The following is a 21,485-nucleotide window of genomic DNA, read 5'->3' as shown; positions in this document are numbered from 1 at the left end:
TTGCTCCAGCAAAGAAACACCCAGGAGCTTACTTAAATCACCTGATTGCTCCTTTAAACCCACACCTGCCCCTTTCCCACACCTGATGTCACATATGACATCAGGTGTGGGACAGATGGATGTGGTTTGCCAGGAATGGCCAGGCAGGTCAAATTAGAACTCTTCGTGGGCCCAAGTTGGCCCAGGGGCCCTGCCTTAAATCTTTATCTCTTTTTTCCCTCCTATCCTTTATATGCACTTGCTTCATTGGTGACCTCTTTTGGTGTGGCATATCTATTTCGTAACCCAATTACAAACGTTATCTAGATGTTAAAATGGTGGTGGTGGTTCAGTGATAAAAGGTCATGTCAAAAGGGATAAGATTGCCCATTAGTGGAGAACATAGTTCTTCTCTGTCCAAGAAATGGGATCTTATCAGGTTTGACTGTAAGTATTTAATGAATAGCATGCAAGTCAGAACAAACCCAATTATAAAATGCACTTGTGTTAATAACTGCCTTTCAGGCAGCGAAGGAAGTTAATACACTTTGAATAAAAGGCAAGGAAAGCCATTATCTCCAAATGCCTAGTTCTTGGTCAGCCAAAGCCCCATGAAATCATTATGCTTAATTATGGGATATCAGACTGGAATATCAGCCTCAATAATTATTTGTAATGATTTGTGAGTGCACATTGCACTCTCTGAGACAAGGTAGTTAACGTTGTCACAGGCAGCTGAAGCCAATTGTGGAAGTTCCCCTTTGAGGGGGAAAAAGAACTAGGGTGGTGAGCTTCCTCTGAGCAGACTTTGCTTTGCAGGGGAGGTCACAGGCGTCACTTGCTTTTCTTATGACGCTACAGTCAGGGCCAGATTTAGGGGCAATCAGTTCCAGTGATGATGATGATGATTTTGAGTGGTGCTCCTTGTCAGGCACATATCACACCAGTGCTAAGGGATCGAGATTGGTTGCCACCAAACCAATTTTAAGATCCTGCTACTTTAGGGCCCCAAACAACTCTGGACCAGGTAACCTGAAAAACTGCCATTCCCTCCAGTGGCTAGTAACTATTGATAGCCTTATTACTCCATAAGTGAGAGCTGTTCAATAGTAGAATGGACTCCCATGGAAGATGGTGGACTTTCCTTCATTGGGGGCATTTAAACAGAGGTTGGATAGTCATCTGTCAGGGATGCTTTACTTGTGATTCCTGCATTGCAGGGGGTTGGACTAGACAGGGGTGAACGACGGCGTCATGACACCTGGGGCGGGGCGTTGCTACGTACGACGCATGTGCTGTATGTAGCAACACCACACATGTGCTGTACATAGCGGTTTGCCGGCAGCCTCCAGTGCCTTACAGACGGTGCCGGGATCCTGCGGCCGCGAACAGAGGATCCTCTACATGCAGCTATACCATCGACAGAGGGATCTCACCACCGTCCGTATGGCGCTCGTGTGGCGCCAGTGGCAAACTGCTATGTACAGCGCATGTGTGGCGTCGTAACATACAGAGCATGTGTGCGATGCTGCACATGTGCTGTACATAGCGGTTTGCCGCCAGCGCCAGGAGCCTCTCCTTGTGGCTGTAGCCGCGAACGGAGGATCCTCCACTTGAGGCTGCAGTGGCGCGATGGCTGCTTGCACTGTTGCGAGCCCCTGCGGGGTGCCTTCCTCTCTCTCCCCCCCCCCCCGAGGAGGAATCTCTAATGGAGAATTCTCAGCATCTTCAGGGAGTGACAATTCCTTGTGGGAAGCCATGAGAGTTAAAACAGTATTCAACAGAGAAAACTTTTAGATAGCTTCCAGTGATGGGAAACATGTAGTCATCCAGATGTTACTGGACTTCAGTTCCATCACTCAGCATGGCCGATGGTCAGAGATGATGAGAGTTGTAGTCTAGCAAAATCTGGAGAGCCACCAGCCCCACTTGTGGTCCATAGCAAACAAAAGAGTTATAACTCCCAAGCATTTGGCTCAGCAGGGCTAAGCACGATACTCAGCTTGGCAGTGAAATGATAATACTTGCTAAACACTTGTTAACATAGGAAACAACCCAAATCTGCCTAGCCAGCAGCATTGAGGATTTTGGATCTGAAATCTGATTCAAGCAGAATCAAATTCTTAGCTGGAACTGCATGTAAAACTTGAAAATGATAATGGAAAATATCCATTATCTTGCTGATTAGTTAGGATTCCCTTCAAGTAGGGTGGTAAATCACCACCATCATTAATAACAAATCCTTGTTCCACTTGCCATTTCCTGGCATAAGTAGGCGCAGACATCTGTGGAAATAAAGTCCTCCCAGCTCCCTCCTGGTTACATCTGAAAGCTGTCAATGCTCTGTTTTTCATTGTCCTGGTGGCTTTTACAAGTCTCTTTGAAGTTCCTGTTAATTTTCTTGAACGTATCCATTCAGGCACCAAAGGAACAAAGGGAAGTACATCTCATAGATTGTTTTGTAGACGACTACGCTTGCTTTGTGTCATATAATTAGCTTTCAGAAACACTTAGCAGTGGGTTACAGCTTGTTGGGATGTCATTTGCAACTTTCATGGTATCCTTTCTCCTTAGAGTGAAGTTAGTTGCCTCTTCCAGTTTCAGTCAGCTGGGGAATTGTCTGAAACCTCCTAGGAAAGGGATGGAGAACCCATGGTTCTCCATATATCATTGGACTCCAACTCCCCTCATCCCTGATCACTGGCCATGGTTGCTGAGCCTGCTGGGAGATTAAGCCTTGTAATATCCAGAAGGCCACAGGTTCCTCACCTTGCTCCAGGGAGGCCGGGTTCCTTTATATATTGGTCCCCTACCCAGTACTTGTAGGTCAATGTAAGGAGGTAGGCAATATTTGCAGAACACTGGGAACTTAGATTCATAAATATAAGTTACAAATAGGTAGCCGTGTTGGTCTGCCATAGTCAAAACAAATAAATTCCTTCCAGTAGCACCTTAAGGACCAACTAAGTTAGTTCTTGGTATGAGCTTTCGTGTGCATGCACACTTCTTCAGATACACTGAAACAGAAGTTGCCAGATCCTTCTATATAGTGAGAAGGTGGGGAGGGGTATTACTCAGAAGGGTGGTGGGAATGGGTGATTGGCAGATAGCTGTGATGAGCCTGTTGACGACTCTTAACGACTGCAATAGGTCTTACAGGAAAAAGCAAGGGCTGAGAAGGTGAAAAATGGCTTTGTCATGTATAATGAGATAAGAATCCAATGTCTTTGTTCAGACCAGGTCTCTCCATGGTTTTAAGTTTGGTAATGAGTTGCAATTCAGCAGCTTCTCTTTCCAGTCTATTTCTGAAATTCCTTTGTAGTAAAACAGCTACTTTGAGATCTTGTATAGAATGTCCTGGGAGATTGAAGTGTTCTCCTACTGGTTTCTCTGTCTTGTGATTCTTGATGTCAGATTTATGTCCGTTTATTCTTTGGCGTAAGGTTTGGCCTGTTTGTCCAATATAGAGAGCTGAAGGACACTGTTGGCATTTGATGGCATACACAATGTTAGACGATGAGCAATTAAATAGTCCCGAGATGGTATGTGTGATGTTGTTGGGGCCAGTAATGGTGTTGTCCGGGTGTATGTGGCAGCAAAGTTGGCATCTGGGTTTATTGCAGGCTCTGGTGCCAGTGTCCGTGTTAAGTCTGGTTGTAGTATTATTGTGGGTTAGGAGTTGTTTAAGATTGGGTTGCTATCTGTAGGCAATGAAAGGTCTTCCTCCCAGAGCTTGAGAAAGAGAACTGTCATTGTCCAGGAGAGGCTGTAGATCTCTGATGATGTGTTGTACTGTTTTAACTTGGGAGCTGTATGTGATGACTAGAGGTGTTCTGTTACCAGATTGATACCCAGAGAGAACTTGCTGCAAGACAGACCCAAAAAAGAAAATAACAGGCTCATCACAGCTATCTGCCAATCACCCATTCCCACCACCCTTCTGAGTAATACCCCTCCCCACCTTCTCACTATATAGAAGGATCTGGCAACTTCTGTTTCAGTGTATCTGAAGAAGTGTGCATGCACACGAAAGCTCATACCAAGAACTAACTTAGTTGGTCCTTAAGGTGCTACTGGAAGGAATTTTTTTGTTTTTCATAAATATAACTCACCCATGATGTTTAAAGTTATTTAAGTGTATTAATTCACATTTAATTTGATGAAAATCTAGGTGGAGATGCAGGGAGCAGTGGAGATAGGCTCCAAAGAAATTTCTGCAAATCTCCACTTCCCTGGACAGTCTGCAGTCTTCTCCCAGCTGTGGCTGCGTGACCAACCTTGAGGAAAACCTAGCAGAACAGCAGTCAGAGAGCATTTCCGCGTGTGTGGATTTCCATGGCATACCAAGGCAAGAGGGATAATTATAAATTGTGCTTGAGGGGGCTTCCCCTTGGGCAAGCTCATTTGGTGGAAGCTAGAGTGAGGAGGTCTGTCTGACCTCCATTTCTAGAGCTGAGTTTAAAAAGAACAAGTAGTTGAAATCATCAAAAGTGGAGTGATCCGTTGGAAGTATCATTTTAAAAAAAAACAAGTAGTCAAAGAAGAAAAATACAAAAAAGGATATAAAATATATATGAGACCTTCTTATCAAATGATAAAATGTAGTCTCTCAAAATAGGAAGGAGTATTACAGATGAATATTGTGGAGGAGGTGTGGAGCAATGTATTCCCCATGACTTTATCACGATGCATAAGCATAATAGAACTCCTTATGATATTTATTTAATTCATGTACAACTTCATATGTCAATGAAGTTTACAGATCCCAACAAAAAGGAGACAATATAAGAAATATTGTACAGTACAGATTGCATGTTCAAAACCAAGCACAGTCCTATAGTTACTAACCATCATGTCACATTTTAAGTCAAATAATTAAGATCTCTATGCAGTGTACATAAGTAAAACAACCATCAAAAACAAATCCTACACAAAACATCAAAATATATTAAGATACATCAAAAGGCAGCATAAAAATCCACAGACATGTCAAAAAATGCTTTACTATTGGTATTTATTTCATCCTAATCTTATTAATCTATGTTGGAATCTATGTGAGGAAAATTTGCCTGCTTTGTGGGGTTGTGATGACGTGATAAAATTACTGGGAGAAAATTATAAAGAATATACAGTAGTAGATATGATTGGTTATCCTATACCAGGGACGTCCAACTCCCAAGAGACTGCGATCTATTCCCAGTACAAAAAACTGGCAGTGATCTACCCATTTTTAGGGAGTGGGAAGCCTAAGTTGTTAACTTTTTAAAAGCGGGGTGGTGGGGTGGTGGGTGGGGGGTGGACTAAAAGCTATTGAAGTTCTATTGGGGGGGGAACCGCTCACCTTTAACAACAATGCAGCGGAAACGACTACTTTCGTTTCCGGACTCGTTGGCAAACTACGATTAAAGACCACCCATTTGATGCAAAAAAGCGAAGGAGAAGGGGGCCAGGGACTTTCACTGTACAGTATTACTTTTCACTGCCGCAGATCAAGTTGACCACAAACATCAGGGGATCGACCTGTCAATTGCGGTGAACCGGTTGGACATTGCTGTCCTATACCATTAAAGTTAGTAAGATTATTTTGTACTATTTTGGCTTATTTGAAAAAAATGATGTACCCCAGAACACTCTATTTTGGTGGGAAACGTATTAACTGCATAAAAAACCCAATCAACTGCTAAATGGGATACACTTAAAATGCCTACAGAATGAGAGTGATTTCATATAGTATGGCATATTACTATAATGTCCAAACTTACAAATTGTGTATGATTAATGGTGGGGAGGCAGGAACTATTTGAAAATCTTTGGAATAACAGAAAAGAGATATGAAATCACAAATGGTGATGTTAGTACATAAGTATAATTATGTGAATAACAAACAGACATTTAGACATTTTGCATGTTTAAAACCAAAAGAGCATCTAATCAGTAGTGCTTATCAATCATCCCAGTGCCTTCCCATTCATTGGGCAGATCAAAGACAGCTAGGAGGAGTTTACTTCCTTGTGAGCAATTGGATAAAATACGACCCACTCTGTTTTCCTTATATTCACACAGGGGCTACTTAAAAGAATAGCAACTGAATATTCAGGAAGAGGCCTGAAATAACCGGCAAGGGTTAGACTTCTAAATGTACCCAAGCATTAATAGCTACATTTGGATGGGGATATTATGGTGGCCAACTGTCCTATTTTACAAAACATGATACAGTGGTACCTTGGTTCTCAAACTTAATCTGTTCCGGAAGTCCATTCCAAAACCAAAACCAAAGCGTTCCAAAACCAAGGTGCGCTTTCCCATAGGAAGTAATGCAAAATGGATTAATCCATTCCAGACAACCCCTAAAACAGCAACTTAACATGAATTTTACTATCTAACAAGACCATTGATCCATAAAATGAAAGCAATAATCAATGCACTGTACTATAAAATAAATAAGACAGTATTGTAGATGATAAAAAATTAAATTTAAATGTTTTCTTACCTGCACTGATGATAGTCATTGTTTGGATGGGGGGCTTTTATCCATTTCCACAGTCACTCAATCAATCAATCAATCAATCAATCAATCAATCAATCAGTAGCTGAACTGGGTTCCACATAGTCACAAAAACAAATTAACCAAAAAAGCCTCAAAAACAAAAACGCAAAATAAATAGCAAAAACAAAAGCGCCAAACTTAATCCATTCTGGAAGTCCGTTTGACTTTCAAAATGTTTGAAAACCAAAGCTTCTGATTGCTGCAGATGCCCTGGTAACAATAGTCAACAGCTGAAAAACATTAGAAAACTGGAACACTTACTTCCAGGTTTTCGGCATTTGAGAACCAAGGTACCATTGTACTCTATATGAAAGGTTGTATCAGTCCAACCCATTTTAATGATATAGAACCATCAGAAGGGAGAGCAGAGGTCTTGAAATTGCCCACCACCATTGAGCTACTTGCACAGCAGACTGAACACAATAGTTATGCTTATGGTTAGTGTGATGTGTGAAAGAGGCCACTGCCTGTCCCTTAACAGCAATGGCTGACTCTTTCCTCCTTGCCATGCAAACTATCTATTTTCCTAAAAGCAGCCATGGGGTGCGCATGTGTGCTTTAGCTCAGACCTAGCGCAAAGGGGAAATGCCTATGTATTCCCCTGGCCATGGGGGAATGGTGTGTGTGTGACTGCTCTTTGAGAAAGAAAAGGATGTCAGGAGAGTACATTATAGATTTCCCATACGCAAGGTTGTTTCTCCTTTGGAAGGCATTACAAATAAATGTTGTTGTTTAGTCGTTTAGTCATGTCTGACTCTTCGTGACCCCGTGGACCAGAGCACGCCAGGCACTCCTGTCTTCCACTGCCTCCCGCAGTTTGGTCAAACTCATGCTGGTAGCTTCAAGAACACTGTCCAACCATCTCGTCCTCTGTTGTCCCCTTCTCCTTGTGCCTTCCATCTTCATGGTCCCAACATCATGGTCTTTTCCAGGGAGTCTTCTCTTCTCATGAGGTGGCCAAAGTATTGGAACCTCAGCTTCACAATCTGTCCTTCCAGTGAGCGCTCAGGGCTGATTTCCTTAAGAATGGATAGGTTTGATCTTTCAGTCTATGGGACTCTCAAGAGCCTCCTTCAGCACCATAATTCAAAAGCATCAATTCTTCAGCTATCAGCCTTCTTTATGGTCCAGCTCTCACTTCCATACATCACTACTGGGAAAACCATAGCTTTAACTATACGGACCTTTGTTGGCAAGGTGATGTCTCTGCTTTACAAATAAATAAATAATATCAAAATCCACAGTGTTCCAAAATGTTACAAAATAGCGAGCGAGCTTTCGGGTTCTACAGAACTCTTAATCAGGCTGGATGATAAGCAAATTGGGGACAGGGGAGGAGGACAATGCAGGCTTGGTGTTAACGTAATATAATCTGCATGAATACCAGTCTTTAAGATGCAAAGAGGTCGCCTACCCTACACTATCTTACTATGTCTAGGATACTGGGGTGAAGAAACACAAAATGGCTCCATAGACTAGGCTTTGAATTTCAAATCCATCAGATTCATGCTTGCTTCACATCTCATTGAAGGCTTCTTTTCTTCTTGAAAATTCTCTTTGCTGTTTGTTCTTACATAGCTTGTTCTGTTTTCTGAGCTGGGCTGGGCTCAACATCCAGCAGGTCGCATGGGAGGAAAAATAGCTCATTCCAGCAGGTCACAGGGTCAAGGAAACATTAACACCTCTCCTTGCTGACTGTCAGGTCCTTTATTGCAATCCTTTTGCCAGGAAGTCACAAGAGGGCAGTGTAGTGCCAGAACGATCTACCCAAGGGAAAGGGGAGGGGGGGGAAGGATGCTCACTATCTAACATTTGCAATGCTAATATACTTCTTTAAAGTGTGATTAAGACAGTCCCAAACATCTCCAGACTGATTGTTGCATTGATTTCATTGTCTAATGTCAGCAGGTTAGAAAATTATATTGGCAAAAAATAGCTGTGCTGGGGAGAAAGTGGGAAGGTACCACTCAGGGGGATTAATTCTAGCAAAAGCGAAGCAGTGATTTCCCCTCCCTTCTTTCCAGTATCACTAGCTATGAACATTTACAGTAGGAATGGACTGATAAGAATCACTGGCAAAAGATGTCATTCACATTCATTGCTGAGAAGCTGTAATTTCAGAAGCACTGTTGCCAGATGTGAGATTTGTAGACAGCTGAGTTTAGATTAAAAGAAAAAGAAGGAATACCGGTACATATCTGAACCACATTCTCTTCCGCAGATCAATCCCACCATTACTCTTAGAAACTCAGGGTGGTGTCCATCATCTTCCCACTATTTCATTATCACAACAATCCTGTGAAGCAGATTAGACTGAGAGATGGTGATTACAGGACCTCCAAGTGTCCCTATTTTCCAGGGACATCCCTGATTTAGAGAAGCCATCCTGGCTTCTGATTTGATCCCAGAATGTCACGCTTTTCCTTAGGATGTCCCTATTTTCCATTGGAGAAATGTTGGGAAGGTATGGAGTTATGTATTCAAGTCCCGAGTTGTCTGAAGGCAATCCTGTATAGGGAAGTTACTTTAAAAAAATGTTTAATGCTTCATTTATGTTTTTATATACGTTGGAAGCTGCCCAGCGTGGCTGGGGCAACCCAGTAAGATGTGTGGGGTATAAATAGTAAAATTATCATTATGGAATGGGACGTCCCTATTTTCATTGGAGAAATGTTGGAGGGTATGTGATTGGCTCGAGGCCACTCAGTGAGTTTCATGGTTAAGTGGGAATTGAACCTTGGTCTTCCCAGTGGCGTAGGAAGGGGGCGCAGAGGGGAAGGGTTGCCCTGGGTGCCACTCTGGGAGGGGTGACAAGATGGCCCCTGCCTCCCCCCAGCTGTAGAGCGGCCGAGGGTGCCTGCAGTCTGTATGGGCGCCGCTTGTGTGCCGTTTGTACGGGGTGCTGCTCTTGTGTGCAGCGGCCGTAGTCTGTATGGGATGCTGTACAGTGGTGCCTCGCAAGATGAAATTAATCCATTCTGCGAGTCTCTTCGTCTTGTGGTTTTTTCTTCTTGCGAAGCACGGCTATTAGCGGCTTAGCGGCTTAGCGGCTATTAACGGCTTAGCGGCTTAGCGGCTTTAAGAAAAAGGAAACAAACTCGCAAGAACTCGCAAGACATTTCGTCTTGCGAAGCAAGCCCATAGGGAAATTCATCTTGCGGAACGACTCAAAAAATGGAAAACCCTTTCGTCTAGCGAGTTTTTCATCTTGCGAGGCATTCGTCTTGCGGGGCACCACTGTACATGCGGAGTCTGTACAGGCTGCGCCGCCCCAGGTGCCAGCGAGGGTTCCTCTGCCACTGGCTCTTCCCAATTCTGGTGTGACACTCAAACAACTGCAACATGTTCCTTAGGGCTTATGGTGAGAAGAAACCACATTATATAAAGCAGTGTTCCCAACCTTCCCCCCTCCCCATGGACCACTTGAAACTTGCTGAGAGGCTTGACAGACCACTGAAAGATTTTTCTGCTTGTTCTAGCAATTATAACATGCTGTGCTAGATGCTGCACGTTTTAAACTGTATCACTCTTTTTAGTTATTACATTGCATTTTATTGTACAAAGTGTTCTTCGCAGGCAGGCTGCAGATCACCTGAATGAAGCTCACAGATCACTAGTAGAAACTCCTGGTCTAAAGAAGTCTTATCAATTTTGGTGCCCTCAATATATTTAGGACTTCATCTCCCATCATCCCTAACCACTGGCCATGCTTGCTGGTGCTGTTGGGAACTGTAGTCCAAAATGTCTAGAGGGTTGAGCAGGGACGAAACTGGGCTTAATTTCACCTGGGTCAAAGACTCAGTTTGGCACCTACACACACACACACACACACACGCACACGCACACACACACGGAGCCTCAATGGCACCTCTCTGGGGGCTTCACCTGGGACCAAAAACCTGGTTAGCCCCCACCCCCCTCCACAGTAGCTAAGGCACTGGGTTGGGAATTCCTGGTTTAAAGTTTCAAAGCATGCTATTTTGTTGCTGGGAAAATGAGTTTTTTCTGGAGAGGAAGCTCCTATTCAAATAGCTGGGCAGTATGGCCTCCAGTTATGAAAGTATCATGAGCACTTATTGGCTAGTGCCCATGCTGTAACAACAGAGATGAAGAGACATAGTTTACAGAGTCCAAATATTCAGCTGTCTATGTCACACTTTGGGATGATTACTGTCCCACTGGATATCTGATGTGAGAGCATAGACTCTGTCTGTCTTTTGGAGTATTTTTAGCTGTCCTCCACCTATGTTCAACCTATAGATTTGTAAATGGACATAAATGTTACAGAATGCCAATAAGCCTCCAGTGACTTCCTTCCAAAAGAAATGAAGCCTGGGTAAGTGTCACATCCTTGGAACTTCCCAGTATTTGGAGAAGTTGGGTGCATGTAATAATATGCAAACTGAGGAAATATGAGTATGTGTGGAAACAAAAATTAGAGCAACAGTTACAAGTTTGTAAAGCTAAAACACCTGGAAATAATCCCAACAGCATATAAAATGTGAGTTGAAGGGCTGTAAAAATTATGCACTGTAGTTTACAGCAAGAGAGAAGATTTTTTCTAAGCAGGAATCAGTGGCTACTGTTAGGTAGCCTGGCACCACACGGAATGTTGTGTGTGCAATGACACACTCTAACATACACTGTCCTTCAAGTTAATTGGAACAGGAGGTAACTTTGAATTCCAGCCTACAGCGTTGCATTTGGTAAATGATTTGCAAAGGTTTGTCACAAAGTGGAGGAAGAGAAATGGAGTGAGAGGAAGGGGCCAAAAAAATGTGTGTCTCTAACAGCAGAAGAGGTGAGAAGGCAAGGAAGAAAGGCAGGACTGAGAAAAACTGAGGATCAATCATGGTTTTTTGAATTAGCTTTTCATAGGGTATATATATATATTTTGCCCAGTCTGCTGCTGACATCTGTATGAGGAGTCCACACTGCATTTTAGAGTCTGTCATGAGTCGTGACAATACCATAAACAGTGTTCCTCTTTAAAAAAATAAAAATAAAAAGCTGTTGCCTCTTTAGAGATATATACTCTGTGGATTGGACGCTAAAATAAGTTAAGAGGGTTCCTAGTAGAAAAGTTTCTCATCTATTCCTCCCTACTGCAGCAACTTGTGCCACCCCTCCAGCCTCTTTGGAGGATCTGGACCCACATCTGATCAAGGTCAGATGGGTTGTCGATTGGGGAGGAAGAATCACCCCAACCTCAGCTTAGAGTCTAAGGTAATTAAGGGAAGTTCACTGAAGGAAAGTTTCCCAACCCCTTTTCTCCTACCAAACCCGTGTGCCTCATTGTTTAGCACGGTCCCTGACTCTCCAGAGAACCCTTTTGGGGGTTACAGGGGACTGCAGAGGAAAAAGGAGATGGGAAACTTTCCTTCTATGAACTTCCTTAAGTTACCGTAACTTCTTAGGACCCAACTCTATGTCTTGGCCATTGTGCATGCCACCCTTTCCCTTTTATTACAGGAGCACCAGTTCCTCCCGAACCTTTAAACGCTAGGCATTAGTGCCATTGCAACCCTTTACCTCAATCCTTTGTTCATTTGATGAGCTGAATTTCTTTAAGCAGCAGACAAGCCTGCCTGTTCCAGAATCCCAGGACCTAGCTATCTTTGTATTCTGTTGTATGATTCTGCTATTCTTTATTTTTATTATTTGGCAAAGCCGATGCAAATTCATCAGGGTTTCTGCACCAAGACAATGATGCAAAGCCGACAGTTATTGCGATGTAAAAACAAAACAAAAGCAAGCTGCCAATCTGGAATTCTGGGAGAAAGAGGCAAGTATGTAATATGGGAAATGTAGTCTGAAGATAAGTACCAGTACAGTGTAGGACTAAAGGGACTAAAAGAAATGCAGTAAACTTGTCAGGAGTACCTTTTGACATGATCCTGTGTCTAATATGAATTTGCCTAAGCAGTATATTTTCATGGGGTTTATTCCAAAAGGTGCATAGGATAAGCAGTTCAAGAGCTAAGGTGAAGAAGGACAGGCATAAATTTTGATCCCTGTCCGTTATCACCTCTTGATCCCAAAGATTAATACCTGGGAATCCTGCGTCTCCCTTGCATTGCTCTGAACACAACAGTCACAGAGTTCTTAGGGGCCGTAAGGGTTAACTAATTTACAGGATTTATGACCTCCATCATGTTCCATGTTTCCTTTGCCCTCTCCTATTAATCAATAATCCATTATCATAACTCTTTGGAAATGATTTATCATTTTTATCATCTGTTTCCATCTTGGAAACAGGAGCTTTTCTGCATCAGAGCTTGCTATTAAACTTCTGCTCTATGAAGATGAATAGAGATAGCATTATGTGTGTGTGTGTCCAGCACAGAGGAGGAGAGATGATGAGATTGCTTTTCAAGGCAATGAAGTCATTTCTGGACTCCCATATCTGTGTGTAGCTCAAAGCTATAGTCTGCTATAAATTTTGCCTCTTGTTCTCATCTGCTCAGCCTAGTATGGGTAGTCCAGGGGCAGTGCTGGGTCCTTAAAAGACTCAGGACACAAAGCCATAAAATTGAATATGTTAATTTATATGCATAGATGCAAAATGTGGCCATGTACCTTTCAGGCTGTGTGCACACTATACCTTCAAAGCACATTCTTTCCCTCAAAGAATTCTGGGTACTGTAGTTTGTTAAGAGCGGCTAGGGATTTCTCTCCCATCCCTAGTTCCTCACACAGCGATCAAAATGCAAAAAATACTAAACATAAATTAAGTCAGTTTATGCAAACACACACTTTTACACAGTGCTATTTTCCTCAAAAAAGAGGTACTGGGACTCACCGCGAACACCTTGCTTGTTCTCTTATAATGACAATAGTTCTGTTGAGTTCCAGCTGGGGGGGGGGGGAAGCCCTGCTTCTACATCCCTGCAGCAGAATTAGGGTTTTGGATGACAACATTAGGGTTTATTTTGCTGATGAGTACCTGATGCCACGAGAATTATTACTAGCCTCATATAAGTGGGGGGATAATTTATCACTGTTACCTGGATAGTTCCACAACTTATTTTTCTGGGGGAAAGCATCTTCAGACTGGTAACTTTTCTGATGATGGCATAAGAACACTGGCCATATAAATGTCTGTGGGCTGGAGAGGACTCAATTAAAGCTCAATCCTTGGCTGTGAATTCCCTATAAGTATTTCTTGAAATGAATGGGCCCTCGCCAGGTTTGGCTCAGCACAGCACCAGTGAACTGTCCATGTCCTATTAGTCAAAGAGTTGACACCAGCCTGACACAAATATCACTCACTCGAACCTGGCTCACACCCTCCATCACAAAGTGCAGGTTGGTGCAGAGCAATGTCAGAACATGGGAGCAGCAACGTCTATTGCAAAGGAACACCGAACCAAGCAAGCAAGCAAGCACGCAAACAAACAAAAGTGCTGTCCTGATAATGACAAAAAGGCTGGTGGTAGATAAATGTGTCCCATGGGATTATGTTAAGCTTCAGCCAGAGAAAGTAGTTCACATTCACTCAAGTGCTCTGTGAGAATTAATACTTTCCGTGGTGTTCTCTGCAGGTGTTCTGTTAACAGTGACCTGCTTTTGAGCAAGAGATTAGCGTTTCAGCCTGGCCTTGGGAAGATGTTAAAAAAAGCCCCACCTCACATCAGGAGGACCAGCTGTTCTGTCCATGCTGATAGAACACTTCCATAGCAGAGTTGTGTGTGCCTGATGCAGTTGTGTCTGCACTTCCTCTGATATCATTATATAAGTAGGACATTATACAACATCTACCGGTATATATTTAAAACATCTGAGTCAAAGGTATTTCACAGTGGAAAGAATGCTACTCTGCATGTTCTTGCAGTCCTAAAACATTATAAGGATACTCAAGTGCTAGGTTAATACAGTTTACATTCATTTGAGACATATAAATGGCTTGTACTCCTTGAACATACAGTACCACTGACATTTGCCAATTAAAAATATAAATTAGGAGCCAGAAGAACTCTGCAAAAGCTTTTGACACCATTGTTGTCTGCAAGCTCATTCCGATATTGTGTTCTGCCCTGGGGGCTCCAGTAATTCCAACAGAGGACGCCATCACCTTTATTCTATTATCTAGTCCTTTTGTTTGAAAGCACCTGCTGTAATTTTTAAATCTATGACTGAAACCAGCCCTAACGTTATTATTGTCCAAAATCATTGGGGGTGGGGGTGAGAATAACATTTACAAATGTTTCATCATTCAGATATCAACCCAATATGAAAAGGATATTTGTGATCAGCACATAAAGGTCAATCAGATTAAAAAATGTCCAGGCACAAGAGTAATATTTTGTAAATGAATTAGGAGCCGGAGATGCGCTAAACAGAATGAAATGAATTCAAATGTCAATGAACAGGCAGAGAGTTCAGCAGCACAAATCACTGTTCCAGCTCACCATTGTTCTGGAGATGATATTTTCAAAGGTAGGAAGCCTAAAGGCAGGAGGTTTCTGATGTACACAGGCACCTCTAAACATGGCCTGGCTTTTAGATATACTGAAAATACATTTTTGAAGGTCTCCTGTTCCATCAAAAGAGCCTACTTTTTCTCCCTTGCTGTGTCTGATGGCTTGAACTGCCCCCCAGGACACCTGTGTGATGACACTAGGGTGGTCTTTTATGCTTTTTCCGAAAAAGAGGGCAAAAGAGGACACAGGTGAGAGATCACATATTGGATTGTCAAAACCTCCCTGCCACTGACTGCTAACATGTCAGTAGTCTTGCCAACTGACTGAAAAAAAAGTGGCTGAATCTGCGCTTGTGCCTTTTAACAGCAGGCTGATAATCAGAAAGGCGATTACCAGCAGATGTTGCTCATGACTAAGCACCAAGCTGAAATTCAAGGCACAGCTACAAAGGCCAGTTGCTAAGTAGGCAACAATCCTGCATGCCAGAGTAAATTATTCTGACATAGAGTTTCCACATCAGCTCCTGGTTTCCAGTTTTGGACAGAAATCATTCATATATGTGATTCATCCATTGCATTCTGAGGCTCAACAATTATGGAAGGATTGCATCCTTAATCTTGTGTGAGACTTGTTGTGGTGTCTGGCCACAGGCCACTTAAGTTCTAGGCATCCTCATTCTAGGCACCCTTGACACTATTCTCTCCAAGCCCATTCGGTAGGTTTGTCAACACTGCATGTCATGTGCTGGCTTCAGTCACCCCTAGAATAGGCTGAAACCCTGTCCCCAAACCCCTTGCCCTCTATGAGTTGGTGAACTTCTGCAGTGAGGAGCACTTCTGACTGCATGTGTGGAGAGTCTTCACAATGTCATCTTAGATGTTTGCCCTCCAGCTTGTAGAGGAGGATGGTGACAAACTTAGTGCACATCCCTGCTCCCTGCCCCAAGGTCACTCACAGCACACCAGAAAGCTACAATTGAGGCATCTGTTTGTATTTTATTCTTGGCAGTCCCTGTAAGGTGGAAAAGATGTGAATATTTTGATATTTTCTTGTGAGATGGGTAGCTACCTGTCTCTTCCATCTTCATCTTCTTCCAACTTCACTTTCACACACGGACACTGTAGAGTGCTTAAAAAATATATGTTATACACTATTAAAACAGGAATGGTAAGACTTTCATTACAGTTATGCTTGATAGAAGAAAATGTCGTAGGTAGCTTATGCTGTCTTTCCCCAAGTGCAAGGCTGGACCCTGCAACACCATATATCTGTATTGTGCATGGCACTCAGACAGCTCAGAAGATGAAGGTTCTTTGCAGTGTAAGTGACTTTTCATCAGCTTCCTTAGGTCACTTTCCTATGTGCCTTTAGGACTGTTGCTGAATCTGGAATGTGACACTTGCAAACATTGGCAATATGGGATAGAAAGTGGAAGATGGCCAATTTTAAATCAAATGTACATTTTAGTCAACATAGGCTTCACATTTGCAAACTATTAGAACTGACTTAAGCCTCGCTTGTGAAAATGGCCTAGGAGGTTGCACTGCTTAATATTCCAGATGGATATTGCTTTATGGCATGTGATGGGTCTGTTGGCTAGAATGACATTTTGCACACCATTTGGAATAATTTTACAGTATGAATTCTTGAAAAGCATTTACAGCCCTCTTTATGTAGCAGTTCAATAGCATTTGCCACATAATGAAAGGAATATATTGTTTGGTCTGCAGGAGGAAAAATATCATCTTAATAAACAGCAATTATACAATTGGAGTGTATTAAAAAAAACCTTCAGAACAAATACACTATTGGAGTGTATGAGTAAAGATGACTGGAGCTCCATGGGAAGTTTGCAGAAAGGATTGACATTAATATAACCATTTGGGAGCCTCATGGATATATTTCCCCCTTCTTATATGTGTCTCATAATGAACATAGACACATGAAAATGTCATCTCTGGGAATCACATGGCTCTCTGCATGTGTGAAATGGACTTTTGGAAGGGGTTTCCAAAACTGGGGTGCAGCCAGAATGCTAAGGCACTTTTTGGATGAGACTGATTTTCTAGATCCATTTCAATCAGGGTTCTTAGGCACTTCTAAGGTCACCTTGTATGATAACCAATATCCAGAAAGAGATGGGAAGTGTGCCTCTTTTGATTCTCCTTGATCTGCTGGCAGCTTTTGATATCATCCAGCAAGTGATCCTTTGGAGGATACTATGAGTTGGGAGTAAAGAACACTGTCTTGTTGTGGTTCCTCTCCTACTTGGATGGTTGGCTCCAGAAGGTCGTGCATGGGAGATGCTGTATGGGCCTCTGGAGACTCCAGTGTGGGGTTCTGCAGAGTTTGACTTTATCCCCATGCAGTTCAAAATCTACATGAAACTTCTGAGTTATCCTGAGCTTTGGAGCACATTGTCACCAGTATGCTGATGACATGCGTCTTTACTTCTCCTTTACATCCCCAACAGAGATGGTGGTAGATATGCTGAAACAGTGCCTGGTCATGGGAAAGGACTGGATGAGAGTCAACAAATTGAAGCTCAAGCCAGCTACCCTTGAAGGAGCAAGTTGGTAGTCTGGGGGTATTCATAGATCCAACACCGGTCTCAGAGGCACAAGTAGCCTTTGTTGCATGTAATGTCTTCTACCAACTTTGGCTGGTAGCCCTACTGCATAGGCCCTAGAACATCACAATGTGCTAGTAGCATGGTGGAATACAAAGTTGTGGGAAGTTCATTTATGGGATTTGAACTTGCTAGATACAAATTGGTAGGAATTAGAAATAGTGGAATAAAATTAGTGAAGCCTTGAATCTCCCAGAAATTTGGTGAACAGACCTTAAAAGGAAAAGGATACAGAAGAAGTACAGTCAAATATTTGTTGTGTTGTTTATTTTGGTTTGAAGAGAGAGGTGGTAGATTAGATCATGCCTTGCAAGAAAGCACCCAAGTCAAAGGGAGCTGGCAAAGAAGCAGGAATGCATTCTGACTGCATTGAGATTTAGAAGATAAAGGAGTGGATGCAGATAACTATTCTAGCAGCAGGCCAGAAGAAGGGGCTAGGAGCCCATGACATGAGAGAGAACAAAAACACATGTGAAAACATTAGGATAGCTGTAAAGAAGATGCAGTGAGGTTAGGTTATATTATAACTCTTATTTACTCTTCTGTACTTGTTCTGATGGTTGTTTCCTTCTTAAATATATATCTACTGCTTTAACGCTCTGTCCCTCCTCCCATGTTTCTTGTGTCCATCCCTCAGTAGATGGTGGTCCACTGGGGCAAATGGAGCAGTGGCCCTCCAGCCTCCATCTGCTGTCAGCCACCACCCATCTGTTTGTCTCCTTATTTACAACAAGCAAGCAGGTGACTCTGCCTGTCCAGTCCCAATGGGCACCAGCCACCACTGCAGTAGGTAGTGGTAGCAGAGTTGTGAGAATGAGTGCTATGAGCAGAGTAGCTGTGGCACTTTGCACCTGCAAATTCGTGGCTAAATTTGCAGATGTGGGTCAAGAGGCAGCAAGGAGACACATACTTGCCAATTCTGTCCTACCAAGGTCCCTTCCTGCCAATATACTGCCTTCCCAGTTGGACTCACTTGCAGTTTGGAGCCTGTTTGAGTAGTAATCAATTTAAAGACAGATGGGTAACATGGAGACTTGGTGGATGGGAGAAAGGTTGAACATCCCCTCTTACCCACATATTCTATCCTGTAATAAGTGCCCTCAGCCCTCAGTCCAAACCCCTGGTTTTACTCTGTCCTGATATCTAGCTCTCTTCTCCTATGACATGGTATATGAGAACCCATTTCTGCCTCTTCATTCTTCAGAAATAGAGAGTGGGAATTTTAACAGCACAGGAGACCAGAGGCCAAATGCAACCCTCTCCAAAAAAGCTACGTAGCCCTCCCTCCACCGTAGAGTGTGAGTCTGACCTTCGTAATTGGTTCCATAAACCAGCTTCTGCCTCTGTAGCAACATTCTCAACGCCAGTCAAGGGTTGAAAAGAAGAGGTGTCATTTTTAATGATAGGGGAAACTAGAAGGAAAAGGGGAGAGTGTAAAATTTTAATTGGCTTACGTTTGGCTTCAATTCCCATGGTGGCTGTACGCTGAGTAATATATTGCAACATTTTTACAGGCTTAAATGTGAGACCAAAGCGCTGCTACTTTCTTCCAAGCAATCAATTGCCTGTTGTATTTTCTCAAAGCTAATTCGGAGTGTAAATCGATGTTTTTATAAGTTATGCACTAATAGAACTGCAACCAGTGGAGTGCTCACCCTCAACATGCAGTGACTTTCCCGATTGTATAATTTACCGTAGTAAATAAAAGGAAACTGAATGTAATGAATTAATTGCCTACATAATAAAACTGCAAGTGTATGATAAATGTAATAACAGGTAAACAAATTATTTGCAGAATTACTCATTGTATGAGCTGGCTGGCAGGGACATGAATGGACAGAAGAGATGCTCAAAGCCAGAACCATCCTTCCCTATTATATCTCATTCCCCAGGGCATCCAACACATCCATCACACCTACAATAGGACCATATTGCAACGACACGCCTTTCACACATCACGAAAAGTCGTCTATCCCAGTAGTAAAGACAGGAGCTTCATGTATTGTCTTAAGTATATGTATGAGGGAGCAGTGGGGATGAGCATGGTAACTCAGTCCCCTGTCCCCATGCTTGTTGCTGTTCTGAAGTTGGAGAGTGGTTGTCTGATGCAGAGGTTCTTCTGAATTTCTGGAGGCTCCCTGCACATTTTTGGGTTTCTGCCCTGGGGAACCTCTATGAGGCCAGGAGTTTTCTCACTTCAGAAAATCACCCTCCAACTTGTGGAGGGCTATTGGAAGGGAAGGTGGGGAAGGGGGCAGAACTTAGTGCTCTTGTCTTTATTGTACCTTCCCATGTGTTCTATTAATGTGAGTATTTGGTGCCTGAAGAGGACTAGGGTTACTTTGATCCATCTTTTACAACATCTAGAAGCTCTAGAAAAACACAACGTAGGTGTTTAATGGTCAATTGCTTTGCAGGGCCAAAGGGATAAGGTTGCTTCTAGTTAATAGGCAGAGCAATCTCAGCATATATTTGTGGCAGGGTGGTGGTGGCAAATGCGCTTGCCGAACAATTGCCACATGCACTGCCCTGCCACTTCAGTCATTGGGGCAAGCAAGGGAACCTTTTCTGCTTCTCTTTCATAGAAGGGAATGAACTGTGGCAGCCCCCAAGCAGGCACTGGGTTGCACCAGTTCTGTGGGCATACTTGAGAAATATGCCTTGACCTCACTCTGTTTCCCTCCCACCCTGCTGGAGCTTTTTCCTGCTGTGCACAAGTACTTCTGTTCAGTGTATGTGCTGTCCTTCTGGTGGGGCACTTACACCACTTCCAATGGCCTCTCAGCCAGATTTCTGGTGATGCTTGGATTGTATCTTTCTGTCCCTCACCTCACATCTCACCAGCTGAAAGGCAACTGAGCTTTCTATACATATAATAGGACTGCAGAGGACTGGTTATTTCAGTGAGGCATGGGCCATTCCTGGGGAGAGGGGTTGACATCTTAGCCCCACAATGTCCAGAGCATGCCAGCCTTGGGAAATCACACTGGAAGCACCCATATGCAACCCAGAAGAGAAGTGTATAATTTGAGGATAAAGGAACAGAGTTCATTCCTTGAATGTAGCAGGGAGATATTCAACCAAACATACAGAGTTCCTGCAAAACTACACAGCCAATAAGAGGGTGTGCTACCTCGGCAAACATCATGCTATTCTCCCTGGTTGGTAAGCAAGACCTCCACACATCCCCCTCTTGGTTAGTTGACTTTAATATTAACATAATGGAATGCTTTCTGCTGTTGTACTTCCAACGCTGTTGACTTCCTACCTCCCTTTTGATTTGCCCAGGCAACTCTGGCTTTACCCTCTGTCCCATTCCTTGTTGATCAGCTTCTTGCGGTCTCCTTGCCAACTTCTGCTGGTGATGGCAGCTCCACGCTGGTGCTGCAGTAGCCAGGAGGAGTGGGATCCTCCATGTTGCAATGGCTTTCTGTAATTGTCCTGTAGTCAGCCCTATACAATAGAAGCTCCTCTTCTAACCAACTTTGATGTCAAAACATATATAACCCAATTAAAAAAAGAAGAAGTTCCAATTTGGGTCTTTCCTCCCTACAACTCATCAACTGAGTAAACAATGAAGCCCATAAACATTAATCATTGGGGGCTCAATTTGTGTTGGCTAACTCATTTAGCTGCAGAGCAGGCAGGCCTGTGATGCTTTCAGTGTGAGCTTAACCCCACTAATAATTTATCAAACAACACCCATTTAATTGCCCTTCAGTGTCCATTAACTATTATATTGATCTTCTCTTTGTGACATTTGCCGCTTGCTCTGAAACCTGGTTTGTTTAGCACTATAAATATTAGGGCATCTTCCTCAAGAATCCACCCTTTAGCCCTTGGCCTTTGCTGAGTGTCACTTTGGTTTACTGATGCCATCTTGATTGTAGCTATAAAGCATGCTTCT

This window comes from Podarcis muralis, chromosome 5 (genome assembly GCF_964188315.1).
Source record: "Podarcis muralis chromosome 5, rPodMur119.hap1.1, whole genome shotgun sequence".
In the NCBI taxonomy this organism is placed as follows: Eukaryota; Metazoa; Chordata; class Lepidosauria; order Squamata; family Lacertidae; genus Podarcis; species Podarcis muralis.
Note: the sequence above shows the minus strand (reverse complement) of the source record.